At 39.4% G+C, this 15,905-nt stretch overlaps 1 long non-coding RNA gene across 2 annotated transcripts in view; it reads right to left on the bottom strand.

The window, feature by feature from the left end:
* Positions 1–2,049: 2,049 nt before the first annotated feature.
* Positions 2,050–15,905, bottom strand: part of LOC113593677 (uncharacterized) — a 53,616-nt gene continuing 39,760 nt past the window's right edge. Inside the window, exons 6-8 of one of the 2 annotated variants that reach the window (XR_008291116.1) lie at positions 8,180–8,223; positions 6,132–6,260; positions 2,050–4,078 (exon numbers count right to left, since the gene is read on the bottom strand). This is a non-coding gene — a long non-coding RNA (uncharacterized LOC113593677). The remainder of the gene's footprint in view (positions 4,079–6,131; positions 6,261–8,179; positions 8,224–15,905) is intronic. The other variant, XR_008291117.1, reaches the window with a different exon arrangement.

Genomic DNA, 15,905 nt, shown 5'->3' with positions numbered 1-15,905 from the left:
CAGCACAGAGAGAGCCTGACACGTGGCTTGAACCCACAAACTGTGAGATCATGACCTGAGCCGAAATTGGACGCTCAACCGACTGAGCCACCCAGGTGCCCGTTATCTTTTAGTACCGGTGAATGAGCCACTTCTTTCTTCAATGCATATACTCCAACTGCCTGTTCAAGTCACAGGCCAACCACAGAGTTGAAGCATGGCAAAAGCCTCCAAAACGAATAGCACAGAGCTTGGTATAGCTCAGAAGTAAGACTGCCACTTGCTAAGTAAGTCGGACTCAGTCGCTGCATCAGTCAGACAAGAATAATAAGAGTTTCGCTCTTATAAATAATAACCTGTTTCACAGAATTGTTGAAGGGATAAATGAAGATATATATATATATATATATATTTACTATATAATATATATACATATATATGTATATGTATATATATGTATATGTGTGTGTGTATATATATATATTATATATATATCTTGGAAGAATGTAAGATAGCAAAGTAGGAACTCAACAAATGTTCATGATTATTATGCAAAGATGATCAGTTCATTTGGTGAAGAAAGGCAGGAAAAGCAATTATTATTAGTGTTGCTTGTTACACTTTAGACTCTGGAACTACCACCCTTCATTTCTCCCCTTCAGAAATAACAGTCTCTCACATTTGCACAGCACTTTTCAGTTCTCAAAGTACTCTGTCACCCATTCTCCTCTCCTTGTAATCTTCACAACAATCTGGTGAGGCAGTCAGGGCTTTTTCATTATCATTTCCATTTTGCAGATGAGAAACTGAGACCCAGATAGCTTAGGTTATTTGCTTTCAATATGCTTTTCTTCTGTAACACATATGACAAATGATTCTTTCAAATGCCCATGTGTAATTCCTGCCCCATCATTACCGCTTTCTCTCCCAAGGAAAAACATGTGATGCTGTGTTAAGAAGGGTAAGTTGAGGGGCACCTGGGTGGCTCAGTCGGTTAAGTGTCCAACTCTTGATTTCAGCTCAGGTCATGATCTCACAGTTTGTGGGTTCAAGCCCCACGTCAGGCTCTGCACTGACAGCTCAGAGCCTGCTTGGGATTTTCTCTCTCCCTCTCTCTCTGTCTCTGTCTCTCAAAAATAAATAAATAAACATTTAAAAAAAAAGAAGAAAGGTAAATTGAGCTATATGTAATTGATGTGGGAAGATATCTCAGATGTATTGTTTTGTTTTGTTTTGTTTTGTTTTACGTAGGCTTCAGATCATGCCCTCAGTTGGGATCAAGAGTCAGATGCTTGCGTGGCAGGGCACCTGGATGGCTCAGTCAGTTAAGCATCTGACTCTTGATTTCAGTTCAGATCATGATCTCACAGTTCACAGGTTTGAGTCCCATGTCAGGCTCTGTGCTGATGGCACAGAGCAGGCTTGGAATTCTCTCTCTTCTCTCTTCCTCCCTCTCTCTCTTTCTCTTTCTCAAAATAAATAAATAAACTTTAAAAAAATAATTGAAGCGTTAACCAAGTGAGTCACCCAGGTGTCCCTGATATATTGTTGATGAAAAAATTCAGATTGCAAATTTACTGTTTATAGCAATATTCTATGTATATTTACACATGCATACAGTTGTCAGGAAGGCACATCAAAAACTGTTAGCTCTAGAAACAGTGGTTAACTCTAGAATTGGGGAGTAAGATGTGGTACAGTGGGTTAGGGAGTTTTCACTTCTACTTTATACAATTTTAAATAAACATGTGTTATTTTTATAATGAAAACTTAATTCCATTTTGAAAATAAAATAAAGCATTCAATATATAAGCAACATCATTACAGGCATACCTTGTGATTTTCTGCAAGGACATACTTCATGAATATGCATAGACTCTGGGGTGCCTGGGTGGCACAGTTGGTTAAGCATCTGACTTCGGCTCAGGTCATGATCTCACAGTCTATGAGTTCGAGCCCCGCACTGGGCTCTGTGCTGACAGCACAGACCCTGGAGCCTGCTTCGGATTCTGTGTCTCCCTCTCTCTCTGCCCCTCCCCTGCTCACTCTCTGTCTTTCTCTCAAAAATAAATACACATTAAAAAAAATATGCATAGACTCTCTGGAATGATATTTAAGAAGCCAATGATAGTGGTTGTCTCTCAAGAGGGAGACTGAGGAACTGGTGTTTGGAGTCAGAAATGGGAGTAAAATAGATTTTTCACTGTATACAGTTCTATAAGGCTTAATTTGTAACCAAATGCATGTATCACGAATTGAAAGGAATTAATAGGAAAATATTAAAAGCTTCAGTGACTTACAATTACCAATGAATAATTTGTGGGGTACTTCATGACAGATCACAACATACCATGCTTCCCACTGGATTAGATACTAAGCACAGTGCTGAGATCCAAACTCAGGACTTTTGACTCCAAGTGTGTGGCTTTCTAACACTATATTATTCCCAGTGTGATTGCTTCAAAGGCTGCACCCCTCTACCCCTGACACCCTCCAGGCCCACTCCCCAGGCTCAACAAGCCATTATGGAATTAACTCCCCAACCAGTCTTCAGCTAAATTTTTTTTCAACCACCTTTTTTTTTTTTTAAAGAGAGAGAGAGTATGCATGTGAACGTGTGAGAAGGGCAGAGAGAGAGAGAGAGAGAGAGAGAGAGAATCCAAACAGGCTCCATGCCCAGCATGGAGTCCAACTCGGGGCTCGACTCCATGACCCTGGGATCATGACCCAAGCCAAAATCAAGAGTCCAACACTCAATCAACTGAGCCAGCCAGGTTCCCCTCAACCACACTTAAAAAAAATTTTTTTTTCTTAAGTAATCTCAACACCCATTGTGGGGCTGGAACTCACGACCCTGAGATCAAGAGTCACATGTTCTACCAACTGAGCCAGCCAGGTGCCCCTAGCCAACCACACTTCCATACGGTTTCCTTACTCTCTTTTCTCTCATTGAGATAGAACTTACATGTAGTAAAAGGTACAAATGTTAAATGTTCAGTGAATTTTTATGTATGGTGTAACCACCATCCAGTTCAAAACATAGACTTTTGGAAGGCTCCTTTGTGCTCCCCTCCAGTTAATATCTCCCCCAAATGTAACCATTATCTAGTTCCTATCATCACAGATTAATTTTGTCTGTTTTTGAACTTCTTATAAATGGAATCATAAAATATTCGTTGGTGTCTGGCTTCTTTTGCTTAACACTATTTCATGAGATTTATCCATGTTGTGTGTAGCAGTTGTCTGTCAATTCCAGGAGTGGAAATGCTGAACCCAGATGGCATACATATATATACCTACCTTTATTTATACCGCCAGAGCTGTTCAATATAGTTTTTCAATGTATACTCCTACCAGCAATATAAGAAAGCTCCAGGTACTCCAAATCCTCACCCATACTTGGTATGGTTAGTCCTTTTAATGTAATCCATGGTGATGGCAGTCACCAACTCTATTTTGACACCCCCCCCCACTTGGTTCTCTGGTTCCCCCATCTGCTCAGTCCTCTGATATGACAGCAACTCAGTGGACTCTTTGAACTTCTGACCAACACTTCCTGACCTTCTTTCCTGGAATAGAACCCTATCCTGCTATGAGCCCAGCCCCTGATTGAATCCTTGTGCCCACCACGAACAAATCTGATCTCTGCCACAGGCTGAGACCTGATTCCAGCACAGATGGAGCCCTAACACTAGTCACAGACAGGTCTCTACCCTAATCACAGATTATATTCATAGCCCACCATGATGGAGCTGTAATCACAGGGTGAACCCTGATCCCAACTGAAGTATAAGCCATGACCTCAGCGGCAGATTGAGCTCTCATCTTAGATATAACATGAGCCCTGACCTAACTCACAAACTGACCTGATCCAAACTCATACTGATAAATACAAATGGCTGAGAGCAATGTTAGAAATTATTAGAGAATATTAGGGGTGCCTGGATGGTTCAGTCGGTTAAACATTCCAACTTCGGCTCAGGTCATGATCTCGCCATTCCTGAGTTCAAGTCCCGTGTTGGGCTTTGCCTGGAGTCTGTTTCAAATTCTGTGTCTTCCTCTCCTTCTCTGTCCCTCCCGACTTGCACTCTGAGTGTCTCTTAAAAATAAACATAAAAAAAGAGAAATGATTAGAGAATATGAAATCGCAAGAATAAAATGCATTGTGAAGCGAACTACTATATAGTCTTTCCTTGGTTCACTTCAAATTTTAATTCTGACTGAATTTCGCTAAGTTAGGGAAAGAAACTATAATCAACCCCACCCTGACATGTTGTAAAGAACAGGCTGGAGGCGGGGGAGTGTGGCTCAAGGAAGCCTAAAGCTGAGCTAGCCCTACAGATGGAGATGGAAAGACGGGTAACCTTCTTCCTGTCCTCACAAGATGGCAGGTTTATTTTAAGGGTGTTTTTAACAGCTTAAAAAAAATGGATTCAAAGAACACTGGGGGAAGCCTCTGATTTTTGGGCTTCTGCCCATGGTGCTTTTTTTTTTTTTTTTTTTTTTTAACAATGGTATTTAACTCCCAGTGAGATTTGTTCTTTCATTACCTTCTGATCATATTGCTTTTCATATCCCCTTCTTGCAGTGGCTGTTGAAAAAGGAACCAGAGTCTTCAAGAATGAATGCTTGGAGGCTCTGTTTGCCCTTCATCTGCTAGTCAGCAGCAAGTTGAGAACATAAGTTTCACTTTTTCTTATGGCCTGGAGAAAAATCTTAATTTCACCCTTAACACCAGGAGAAGGGCATCTGAGTGGACTGTGTCCTGTGCAGGATGGGTGAACAGTCTACAGGGCAAAGTGGACCCTTCACAGAAGTTGTCTCTCTTGGACAAAAGTCCTGATTGTTTTGGGATGTTTGATTTCCTAAACAATAACTAGGTAAGACAACTTGTGAAAAGGGGCCACATGGTATCGTGGACAAGCACTGGGCTGGAAGTCAGGAGACCTGAACAGTTCTGCCACCATATGTAACCTGCTAACAAATCCCTTCTCTCTATATAGGCCTCCTCTCCATTTATAATAATGAAGTCTAGCTGTTTGTAACATCTTTTACATACATTATCTCATTTAATTCTTACAACAATCCCAATAAATTGGGAACAGTTATTATTTCCATTTCACAGAAGAGGTAACAGAAGTTAGGAGAAATTAAGATTCACCCAAGGTAACATAATAGTCATTTGGTTTGGTTTTGTTTTAGTTAAATGTTAAGAGTGAGGCAACTCTTTAATGTTGTTATTTGTCATAATTTACTCATTGGCAAACACTTACTAAGCATTTTCATACAGCAAATACTGTTTTTGACTCAAAGAGCAATTCATTTTCAGACCTAATCTCCTTGGTTAGTGTGTCAGCTGAAGAGAATATGAATATAGCATTTTCCCTTTCTCCTCCTTTCAGGACAAATTTGGGTTAACTTTATGTTCTGTCTCCCTGGAAATACAATAAAGGTACAATGAGGGCTATGATATTAGGCAGCATTGTTTGTGGTAAAAATAACTCCCAATTGGTAAAGTGCATATAAGTCAGGATATCTAAGGTAGGAAGCCATGACTTTGGATCTCCCTAAGTGCAGTAAACTAATCTCCACAGGGAATCTGAAAGGTGTGTCCATAGGATGCAAAGTATTGATTCTTATTTAAGATAGGTCATTTCTAAACTAAGGTTGTCACTACATGCACTGATGTAATCTTAACTCCTTGTACCTGAGCTGTCCCCTTGCAGGGGGAGGCAAAAGAAAACTAATTATTAGATTACTACAAGAACTACTGAGGAGAAGTACCAGATGCTGTTATCTTGGGCCTTTGTGAGTTAATTTGATGCCATGTAAGGCCTATAGTAATTAAGTGAAACTCAATACCTAATTGAGCCCAATGACCGTGAGAGTAGACATTTCAGGGGTGAATCCAGGTCAAATAATTTTGAAGATAGGATTCAACCCCTGTTTTTTCTGACTCTAGAGACGAGGTTCTCCATCTTGTCTATAGATTGGACTCAAATTGAAATAATGTTGAACACATTTGCCACAATGGACACAGCAATGGAAACGAACAAAATAGTGCTACTCACAACATGAGTGAATCTCTCCAACTTAATGATGAAGGAAAGAAGTCAGATGCAAAAGAGTACATACTGGATAATTCCACTTACCTGAAGTTCAAAAACAGGCAAACTCACTAGAATAGTGGCTGTCATTGACGGGTGAGTGTTCACTGAATGGAGGCACATAGGAGTCTTCTAGGTGGCTACAAATATTCTTTATCTTGGAATCCTTATGCACTGTTGGTGGGAATGTAAATTGGTACAGACAACGTGAAAAACAGTATGGAGGTTCCTCAAAAAATTAAAAATATAAATATTATACGATCCAATAATTCCACTACTGGATATTTACCCAAAGAAAACAAAACACTGATTTGAAAAGATATATGCACCCCTATGTTCATTGCAGCATTATTCACAATAGCCAAGATACTGAAACAACATTGGGTACCTAGGTGGCTCAGTCAGTTTAAGCCGCTGACTTTTGATTTCTTTTTTTTTTTTAATGTTTACTTATTTATTTTGAGAGAGAGAGAAAGCAGGGGAGGGGCAGGGAGAGAGAGCATCACAGAGCCTAATGTGGGCTTCAAACTCACAAACCATGAGATCATGACCTGAGTGGCAGTCAAGAGTTGGACTCTTAACCAACTGAGCCACCCAGGCACCCCCTCCCCCCCCCGACTGTCGATTTCTGCTCAGGTCATGATCTCATTGTGGGACGAAGCCTTGTGTCCGGCTCTGTGCTGACAGCATGGAGCCTGCTTGGGATTCTCTCTCTCGCTCTCTCTCTGCCCCTCACTTACTTGGTCTCTCTTTCTCTCTCTAAATAATTTTTTAATTAAAAAAAAATATGGAAACAACATAAGTGTCCATTGATAGATGAATGGATAAAGAAGATGTACACATAGATAATGGAGTATTATACAACCATTAAAATGAGATATTGCCAACTGTGACAACTTGGATGGACCTAGAGGGTATTTTGCAAGTAAAATAAGTCAGATTGAGAAATACAAATACCATATGATTTCACTCTAAAAAACAAAATAAATGAACAAACAAAAAGTAGAATCAGAACAAACTGATGGTTGCCAGAGGCAGTGGGGAGGGAGTAGGTAAAATGGGTGAAAGGGAGTGGAAGATACAAACTTTAAGTTATGATGAATAAGTCATGAGAATAAAGGGTACAGCATAGGAAATATAGTCAATGATATTATAATAGCTCTGTTTGGCGATAGATGGTAGCTACACTTGTGGTGAGCATAGCATAACGTAAAGAGATATTGAATCACTATTTGTATACCTGAAACTAATGTAACATATTTCAACTATACTCAAATACAATTTTTAAAAATTCTGTATCTTGATCTATGTATTGGCTACATGGGTGGGTGAATATATTCATAAAATATGTAAAGACAGAGTTAATCAGGGAACCCAGAAACAGTAAAATAGGCTGGATCAAGGGTGGGTGGGGTGCTTAATGGGAGGTCAGGCAAATTTGAGGCCTTGGGCTAAAGGCTAAATCTTCTAGGAAATTTCTTTCTGACTCTGCAGGGTAGAGAGTGCAAGCTCCATTGTGCAATAAGTGAACAATGTTTTAACTGGAAAGACGCAAGGCTTTGAGGAGAAGAGAAATAGGGGAATGGGACCTGAATGTTCAACTCCCAAGGAAAACAGGGAACAGAACCTGGGGCTGCAACCAAAAGGCAGCCCCAGTGTGCCAGGGGTTATTAATATGAAACACAGGGAAGTAACATTTTGTGAATTTCAAGTGACAATTTTGGGGATGATGGTTTACTTTTCATGTGTCTCTCTTTTTCCCTCATCTACTTTGTAAGAAGTTTAATTGCAAGGGAATTAAATAAAATAATTTATAAGGCCTTATTTTAGTCAGTACAAAGCCCAGACAGCACCTGAAGTTAGGTCCTGCCCATGGTTGAAATGGATTAATTAATTCCTGGCTCCAGGATGGGACAAAATTTCTGCCATGAGGGCCAAATTGGAAGGGAGAATCCAGGAGTCATGTCTTATAAGAAATTGCTGAAAAGATGGAGGTCATTGTCCTAGAGAAGCAAATACCTCAGAGAAAGAGACAGAACATGGGAAGTGTCTCTAGATAGCTGAAGGTTTTCCACATAAGACAAAGGACTTACTCAGAGTGACTTCAGAGGGGAAACAGGACCAGTGAGTAGAAATTCTGGAAAATAGAGTGCAATGAGAAAAACCTTTCATGAGGAATTGGAGATTTTGCAATTTTTCTAAAATGCAGTTTATTCATTTGCTGGGCTAAGCTCTAGGATACAAAGGAGAACATGACCCACAAGGTCCCTTAAAGAGCTTATTAAGTGTGGCAGAGACTACAGATTGTCTAATATTTATTCTCCTTTCCTACTAACAAAATTCTCATTTTGTTATGGACTGTAATATGTCCAGCTAAAATATCACATTCCCTGACTTCTCCTGCAGCAAGGAATGACCAGTAAAATGTAAACGGAAGTTGTAGGGTGGAATTGCCAGGGCACGTTCTTAAGAAGGACTGAGTTAGATAGTGGAGGTACCATTATAACTCTCCCCTTTATTTCTGCTGGGAATGCAGATGTGATGACTCAAGTTTTAGCTGCCATCATGAGTTACTCTCCACATTTGAATCCATTAAGGATAGTAGAAGAGAAAGACATAAGGATTTTGGGACTCTAATAACTGTGAAGTCTCCATATCAGCTCTATATTGATTTTCTTTGAATGTCTTTTATATGAAAGAAACAAACTTCCTTATTTTTAAGTTATTTAGGTTTTCTGTAATTCACAGTCCATATTAATCCTGATTCACTACGCAAAACTTTTTTCAAACTAAAATTGTATACAATGACAATTGAGATGTCTCTTAGCTCAAACAGCTGGATACCATGACTACTATTCTCCTAGGACCCAGTATCCTGTTACCTTCTGTAGGAAAATTTCCCAGATTCTTTAGGAAGATTCAATCTCTCCCTCCTTGGTTCTCTTACAACACTTTGTTTATTCTGCTAGGATAACACTAATTAAATTGAGTCTTATGGCATGTCCCTGACACATACATTTATGATTACTGTTCATAATTGGTTGCACAGGCATACCATGAGGAGAATGTTGAAATGGGGAGGGCACCTATGGTGCTGTCCAAGGTCCTGAACCTTCAAGCCACACTAGGGCAGTTTCTCGAGTCTCTGAAACACTAATTCTCGCCAAATAATTCTGGCGAGGTAAAGAAAAGGCAATAGCAGGCATAAGCAATAAGAGCTGAAATAAAGAAGCAAACAGACAGAGAATAGAGGCTGCTCTGAACACAGCCACTGAGAGGGGGTCAAAGAAGAAAAATTAAAACACTTTTGAGAATTTCAAATAATGTCATCAGAGTTAAAAAAGATTGACAACCAAAGATGCGTCATAAATTGTTCTAAGTGATACAAACTGTGCGAGTTTGATATGAACAACTATATTTGTGCAGAAGGGAAACAGATTGTCATCTAGGTGGAGATGGCAGGAGGAGTGCTCTTCACTGGATTTATATCAGCATGCTTATGCTTTTTCTTTTCAATCATTATGTTTCTTTTTTTTTAATCTTGATAAATAGTTTGTAATTTTTATAAATACTGCCACACAAGAACTTGGATTGTCACTTATGTTTTACAATTTGTGCTGCTGATTTCATGTATTTTTTAAATTGATGACAAGAAATGTTTTCCCTTCCCCAAATTTGGAGAATGGGGTATTCTATCTTCACTTCCCACCTCTTTACAACCCATTTTCTCTGTTTGGCTTGACTAGCCAAGTGAGTTCCTCCTGTACAAGATTTTTACAGTGCTCTTGATTCAAATTCATGCTGGGTGTTTAAAAATGCATTATCTCAGTTAATCCTCTCAACAGCCCACAATATCAGTGTAATTATTCTCATTACAATTAGATTCATGTCATGGATCTCTGAGGCTCTTCATGAATTGGATAGCCGAAACAATGAATAGTAATTCATAAATGCCAATGGTCTTTTGTAATTTACCTGTCTCTCTCCCAAAATAGCCTATAGAAACTTTGAGGTCATGAACTATATCTTATTCATCATTATATTTTCAACAATGTCTAGCATGGGTTCTGACACATAGTAGGGGCTCAAAAGTATTTTTGGAATAAATAAATGAATTAATAAAATATACAATAATTAGCATTGTATTTAAATCACTTAAATAGGATGCACTTATGAATAAAAGATCAAAGATACACAAGGGAAATCTCAAAATAGTCTTAACTGTGGTGAAAGGATTAGAAAAACATCCTATATGGCATATCTACTGTGTGAAATAATGTATTCTTGAAAATTAAGACAAAGAACAGAAATCGTGAAATAATCGTCCTTCACATCTAGGTGTCACTCCTGTGATGAGCCAAAATGATTTAGCCTATTCTAGAGAATAAAAGGATAAGCCCTCCAGTCCCATCTTTTTCTCTTCCCTCCTTTCTTCCATTGTCTCCCTTCTCCTTTCTCTCCTTCCCTTTGTGTTCCCATTTTCAAACATTTACTGTGGTCCTACTGCATTAATGCACTATGAGGATTTCATCCTACTTTCAAACAGCTTACTCTCTAGTCAAGAGAAAAAAAATTCACAGATACCGGTATCTATAAACATAGTGGTAACATCTGGCTTTATACAATAACATGAAATCCACAATTTTCCCCAGAGCTGCCCTCTTGCCCAATGTGAACCCTGTCTTGGGAGACTTGCCTGATCTTATCTCCTGAGTACAGGAGCAAAGAAAATTCTTTTTCTCAGTCTGTAAGTACCCATTTTATCTGGCTGAATTACAATAACAGCAAGGCTTTCCTCTGGGAGTAAGAGCTAGGGAAAGCTTCAGAATGGTATCTAAAATGACTAAAGCTACTCAAAAGAAAGATTGTTAACAACTGGATTGTAACAATCCAACACAGATTGGACAACAATGCAACAAAGATGGTAACAACTTTTTAGCTCTTCAGGTCAACCCCCCTCAATTCTCAGATCTGGAAGCTGGGGTCCAGAGAGATGAAAGGATCTACCCTCAATCACACTGTAAATCAGTGGCAGTGCCAGGGCTCAAGTACAGGTTTACAGACTCCCATTAAGTATCCTTTCTATTTTCCATTATTTCTTAAAGTTCCCAAGGTTTACTCAGGGCTAATGTGTATAGCCACAGCTTTGAACAGCTCTGACATGACCATGATGTAAATGGCACCCTTAGAGTTTTGCATGCAGCAGCCTTGGTTTCACCGATGTGCTCTTGAGATTATTTTAAGCAGTGCAGAACAAATGTTTATAGATACTATAATTATCCATTTATTTTAATATTTAGAACACATAAAGAGCACATCAAAATTTGGCATTACATATAGGGACACTATATAAAGATTTAAAGTTCGTCTTAAAATTTAAGTTAAAAAAGTAAATAAATTGAAATGAAAACAGGGTTTTTTAAAAGTTTATTCATTTACTCTGAGAGAGAGAGACAGAGAGTGAGAGAAAGAGAGAAAGAGAACGCGTCTTCATGGGGTAGGGGCAGAGAGAGCGAGAGAGAGGGAGAGAATCTCAAGTGGGCTCCTCCCTGTCAGCATGCAGCTCTATGCAGGGCTCAATCTCACAAATTGTGAAATCATGATCTGAGCCGAAATCAAGAGTTAGATGTTCAATCCACTGAGCCACCCAGGTACCCCAAAATTAAAACAGTTTTTTAAAGTGCTGTAAGTAGTTCAAGAATGTAGCAAAAATAATAAAAGTGGTATAGAGATTACTGACTTTTAGGAAACCTTGTTTTTTATATCATGCTGCATCCTCTGAGATAAGATAAAGGACTTTGACACATTTACCTGCTCAGGACATTATGAGAAGATAAAAAAAATTTTTTTTTGAGAAGACAACTTTTTTATGTGAAAGTGATGATTAAATAGTTGGAAAATACGTACATTTAGCAGAAACAGGTTAAACACAGTTAGGAGAGGATATTTTATACTTCATCCAAGAAGGATAGAAGGGAACTAGGTGGGAGAATTAGGCCTGCATTTTAGCCTGTAGTGGAAATGATATTTTCAAATATGCATTCATGTATTAGCAAAGGGTCAGATAGGAACCCTGTGACCTCTTTTCCTATAACTGAATGTGAATATTTATCAGACGAGCTAGGTTCAAATCGTGCTTCTGCTACTTCCCAGCTTGTGCCCTCTGTCATGTCCCTTAACCCATCTGAATTTACAAAAAAGCTGTGTGGTGAGGATTAACTATGAGATTGTAAAAATGCCTTGAAAGGAAGAGTGAGAGAAATCCTGAAGGAGAGAGGAAGAAAAAGAGAATAACGAAAGAGAGGAAAGCTAGGTTGGAGAGACTGTAAGAATGGTAGCTGGTAAAAGTGTCTCAGACTTTATGTGCCGAAATAGTCATTCTTGTCACAAGCTGCTAGATTCTCTTCTTATGAAAACATTTCTAAGGTGGCAGATGAATGTATTTTTAAAAAATTTCCTGAAACATAACACTCTAACAGGATGTGTTAGAGAAATGCCAAGAAAAGAAGGCAGAAGGAGGTAAAGTCCTTGGATGAAGAGGAAGATAAAGTGATTTATGTACGGACCTACAGAGGAAGAAGTCTCTCCTCCACAAAGTCCTCCTGACCCGTTGGGTAGATTTGACTATCTCCTTCTTCGACTCCCACTACACTTACACACCTTCTACTAGGGTTGGTGCAATGGTTTAGGGACTTCTTTGTCATTCCCACTAGAAGTAAAGCCCTTGAGTGTTAGGACTGTGTCTTCTTCACCTTGTGTATTCCCAGTTTTTCCCACGGAACATGGCACATATATGCCTCGCAAATGTTTGTTGAATGAATGAGCCCGGATCACGGGACCTGAAACCCTGTCTCTTGAGGGATGAATGGTGTGGTTCAAGGAACACTTATCCTGGAGAAGAGATAAATCTGGGGAGTTACATTCACTGTTTTCCAATATCTGAAGACTATTTTTTGGAAGTATATTTAAAATGGGCTCTATGGTTCCCATGGCACAGTTAGGTCTCAGAAAGCAAGTCTGACTCACTGTAAGAAATTCTATCCATGAGAACTGGCCAACAATGACATGGCCTGTCTCAAGGGGGCAAGAGCTTATTGCAGCAGAGACTAGATACCATTTTTCAGACACTAGATTAAATGATATCTGTAGTCTGCCTGTCTTCTATTCTTCATATGAGTCTCTTCTCTTTTGCTTGTTAAGTTTTTGGCTGATTTAAAACATTTCCCCCACTGGGCATCTATATCTATTCTTAGAACCATAGACCTCAGAGTTGGAAGGAACTTCAGAATTCATTTGGTCCAATCCCTTCTTTGTACCACTTTACATGGGAGAAAACCAAGACCCAAGTCAATTAGCTATATTAGGGTGGATGATAGCCTCACAACCCAGATCTCCAGGGTTCTCTTCATTGCTGACCAAGATATGGTACCCTTGTGTCTGAGCAGTATGACTCTCTTCCCTTTTCTTGCCCCTGCATCTTAGAGTCTCTCAGCAGGTACTCCGTTCCCCATTCTCTCACATCAGAATAAAGTTCAAAGAGAATTTGGAGAGTTAGTAAAGACGTATCATAATGAAAATGTCCTGATTTCTTTTTTTTTGATAAACCATATTGCAGAGTAGCTAAGGGCCATGCACTTGGAGGAGAACACACAGCCAATGCACTGTAGAACGTACCCACCATCTCCATGAGCTCTGGTGCTGGGCTTCATATGCCCAGAGGCAGAGGAAACCATTTTTAATTTACATGAGTGATATATGGGATTGAAACTTGAGGGTTATAGAGACCTGGATTCTAGTTACTCCACTTTTCTAGTTGTGTGATATTGGGCAAGTTAATTAACCCTCTGATCCCCAGTTTCCTCATGTTTAATATGAGAATAACTACACCTCCCTCCCAGGGGAGAGGTAAGGCTTACGTAAAAACAACAACAACAACAACAACAACAACAACAACAACATATATAAAACTCTGAGCATAGTCTTTTTTTCTTCCTGTCTTTTCTCAGATATAAAAATATCTGAGACTAAACGTTCTCCTCAACATTCCAGCCTCTTCCCTTTCTATAGGAAACAATCCTGCTCAATCCCAATGTCGATCTCCGTGAAAACTTGCCCTGCACTCTAACTAGGTGACAATGCATATCACTTCCCTCTACAAGCTTGTTTCTCCAGCTGTAAATGAAGGCAAGAGAGGAAGGAGTGTCTGCTTTCTATTTATAGCAATCTGTTAACACAAGTATATCCTAATTTTGAGATGTTAAGAAATAAAAGATGTATAAAAATTGGGTTAGAATGCTATCTAAGGTCCCTCCCTGCTCTGACATTATTTGAGCCTGAGAATTTAAATCTCCCTCTCATCCCCACCCCCACTCCCATTTCCTTTTTCCATTCGTACCCTCTTTTTGGCCTTAGAACACAGAACTCAGCAACAGTGTGCTGTGCAGGTGGAAGGATTTTAAGAAATTTAGCTTTCTCCCCTGGACCCCCAGTAGGAACCAGTCCCAGAAATTGCTGTGGCTGGAATGTAGGGAAGCCCAGAACAGATCTGGTTGCTTCACTCAGCTGGAACACAGCCTATCTTTTAAACTTGCACACTTTTCTTTATGATTTCACTGTGTCATCTTCAGCCAGTATGCAATTTCCTTTAAGGAAATCCAGCAGCTGAGTTAGAGAACTACAGACCTAAAAGGATATAAGCTGGATTATAAAGGAACCAAGTTTCTACAGAAGCCTTGTGACACACCGTGTTCCTGTTCTGGTCTCTGGTTTTGGTTTCATTTTGTTTTTGTTTTTGTTTTGTTTTTTTGTTTTTCCCTTTTTTCTCAAGAGCCGAGTGGCTTAAGCTTTTCTGACCAAATGACATTAATTACCGTTTCTTCTTTGGCCCACTTTAGTAAAGAGAGGCCACAAGCTAGTTCTCCTAAAGATTTATAATTAATTTAAAAATTAGGAATACATATGAAAAGGCATTTCTGACTTCTGTGGAAAAACTTACACAGGATCCAGTAACAGTGAGGCCGTATTTCCTCATGGCAAAAATTGGCCTAGACTAAGTAGCAGCTGCCTTCTTGGGGCCTGGCTCTCCAGTTGACCTGTGTCTGTTCCTCCCTTACATCACCTGACCTGCACGGTCAATATCAAATTTATACTGTTAAAGATAGCCCACTTCACTAGAGCCTCATCCTTGCAGACAAATGAGTTTGTGACTCCAGGAACAGATCATAACTGTGAATATCTGTGAATCACCAATCATACAAAGCTATTTGTAGTCAATTAGAAACATTTTAAATCCAGTTGATGACATTACAAGTGTCTGGATCTGGCACACAAAAGGCACTCACTAAAGAGTAGTTTCTACTGGGGTGCCTGGGTGGCTCAGTTGGTTAAGTGTCTGACTTCAGCTCAGGTCATGATATTGCGGTTTGTGGGTTCGAGCCCCGCGTTGGGCTCTGTGCTGACAGCTCAGAGCCTGGAGCCTGTTTCGGATTCTGTGTCTCCCTCTCTCTCTGACCCTCTCCCGTTGATGCTCTGTCTCTCTCTGTCTCAAAAATAAATAAATGTTTAAAAAATTTTTTTTTAAAGAGTAGATGCTATTAGTAGTAGTAGAAGTAGCATTATTATAACTTAACTGAGGCGTGTGTCGTCATTTTTAGGGCAGAATTGGGTCAGTGGTGCCTCTAAGAGAAACACAAATGAGACTCTACAAGAGCAGAAATCTTTACTGAATGCCCTTGGAAACAAGATGGGAATTATATCACAACACATACGATTATTTCACGAAACTTCTCACTACAAATCTCTCCCCAGAGCTCCATCCTT

Source organism: Acinonyx jubatus, chromosome D4 (assembly GCF_027475565.1).
Source record: "Acinonyx jubatus isolate Ajub_Pintada_27869175 chromosome D4, VMU_Ajub_asm_v1.0, whole genome shotgun sequence".
Classification (NCBI taxonomy): domain Eukaryota; kingdom Metazoa; phylum Chordata; class Mammalia; order Carnivora; family Felidae; genus Acinonyx; species Acinonyx jubatus.
Note: the sequence above shows the minus strand (reverse complement) of the source record. Positions and strands in the feature narration are given on the sequence as shown.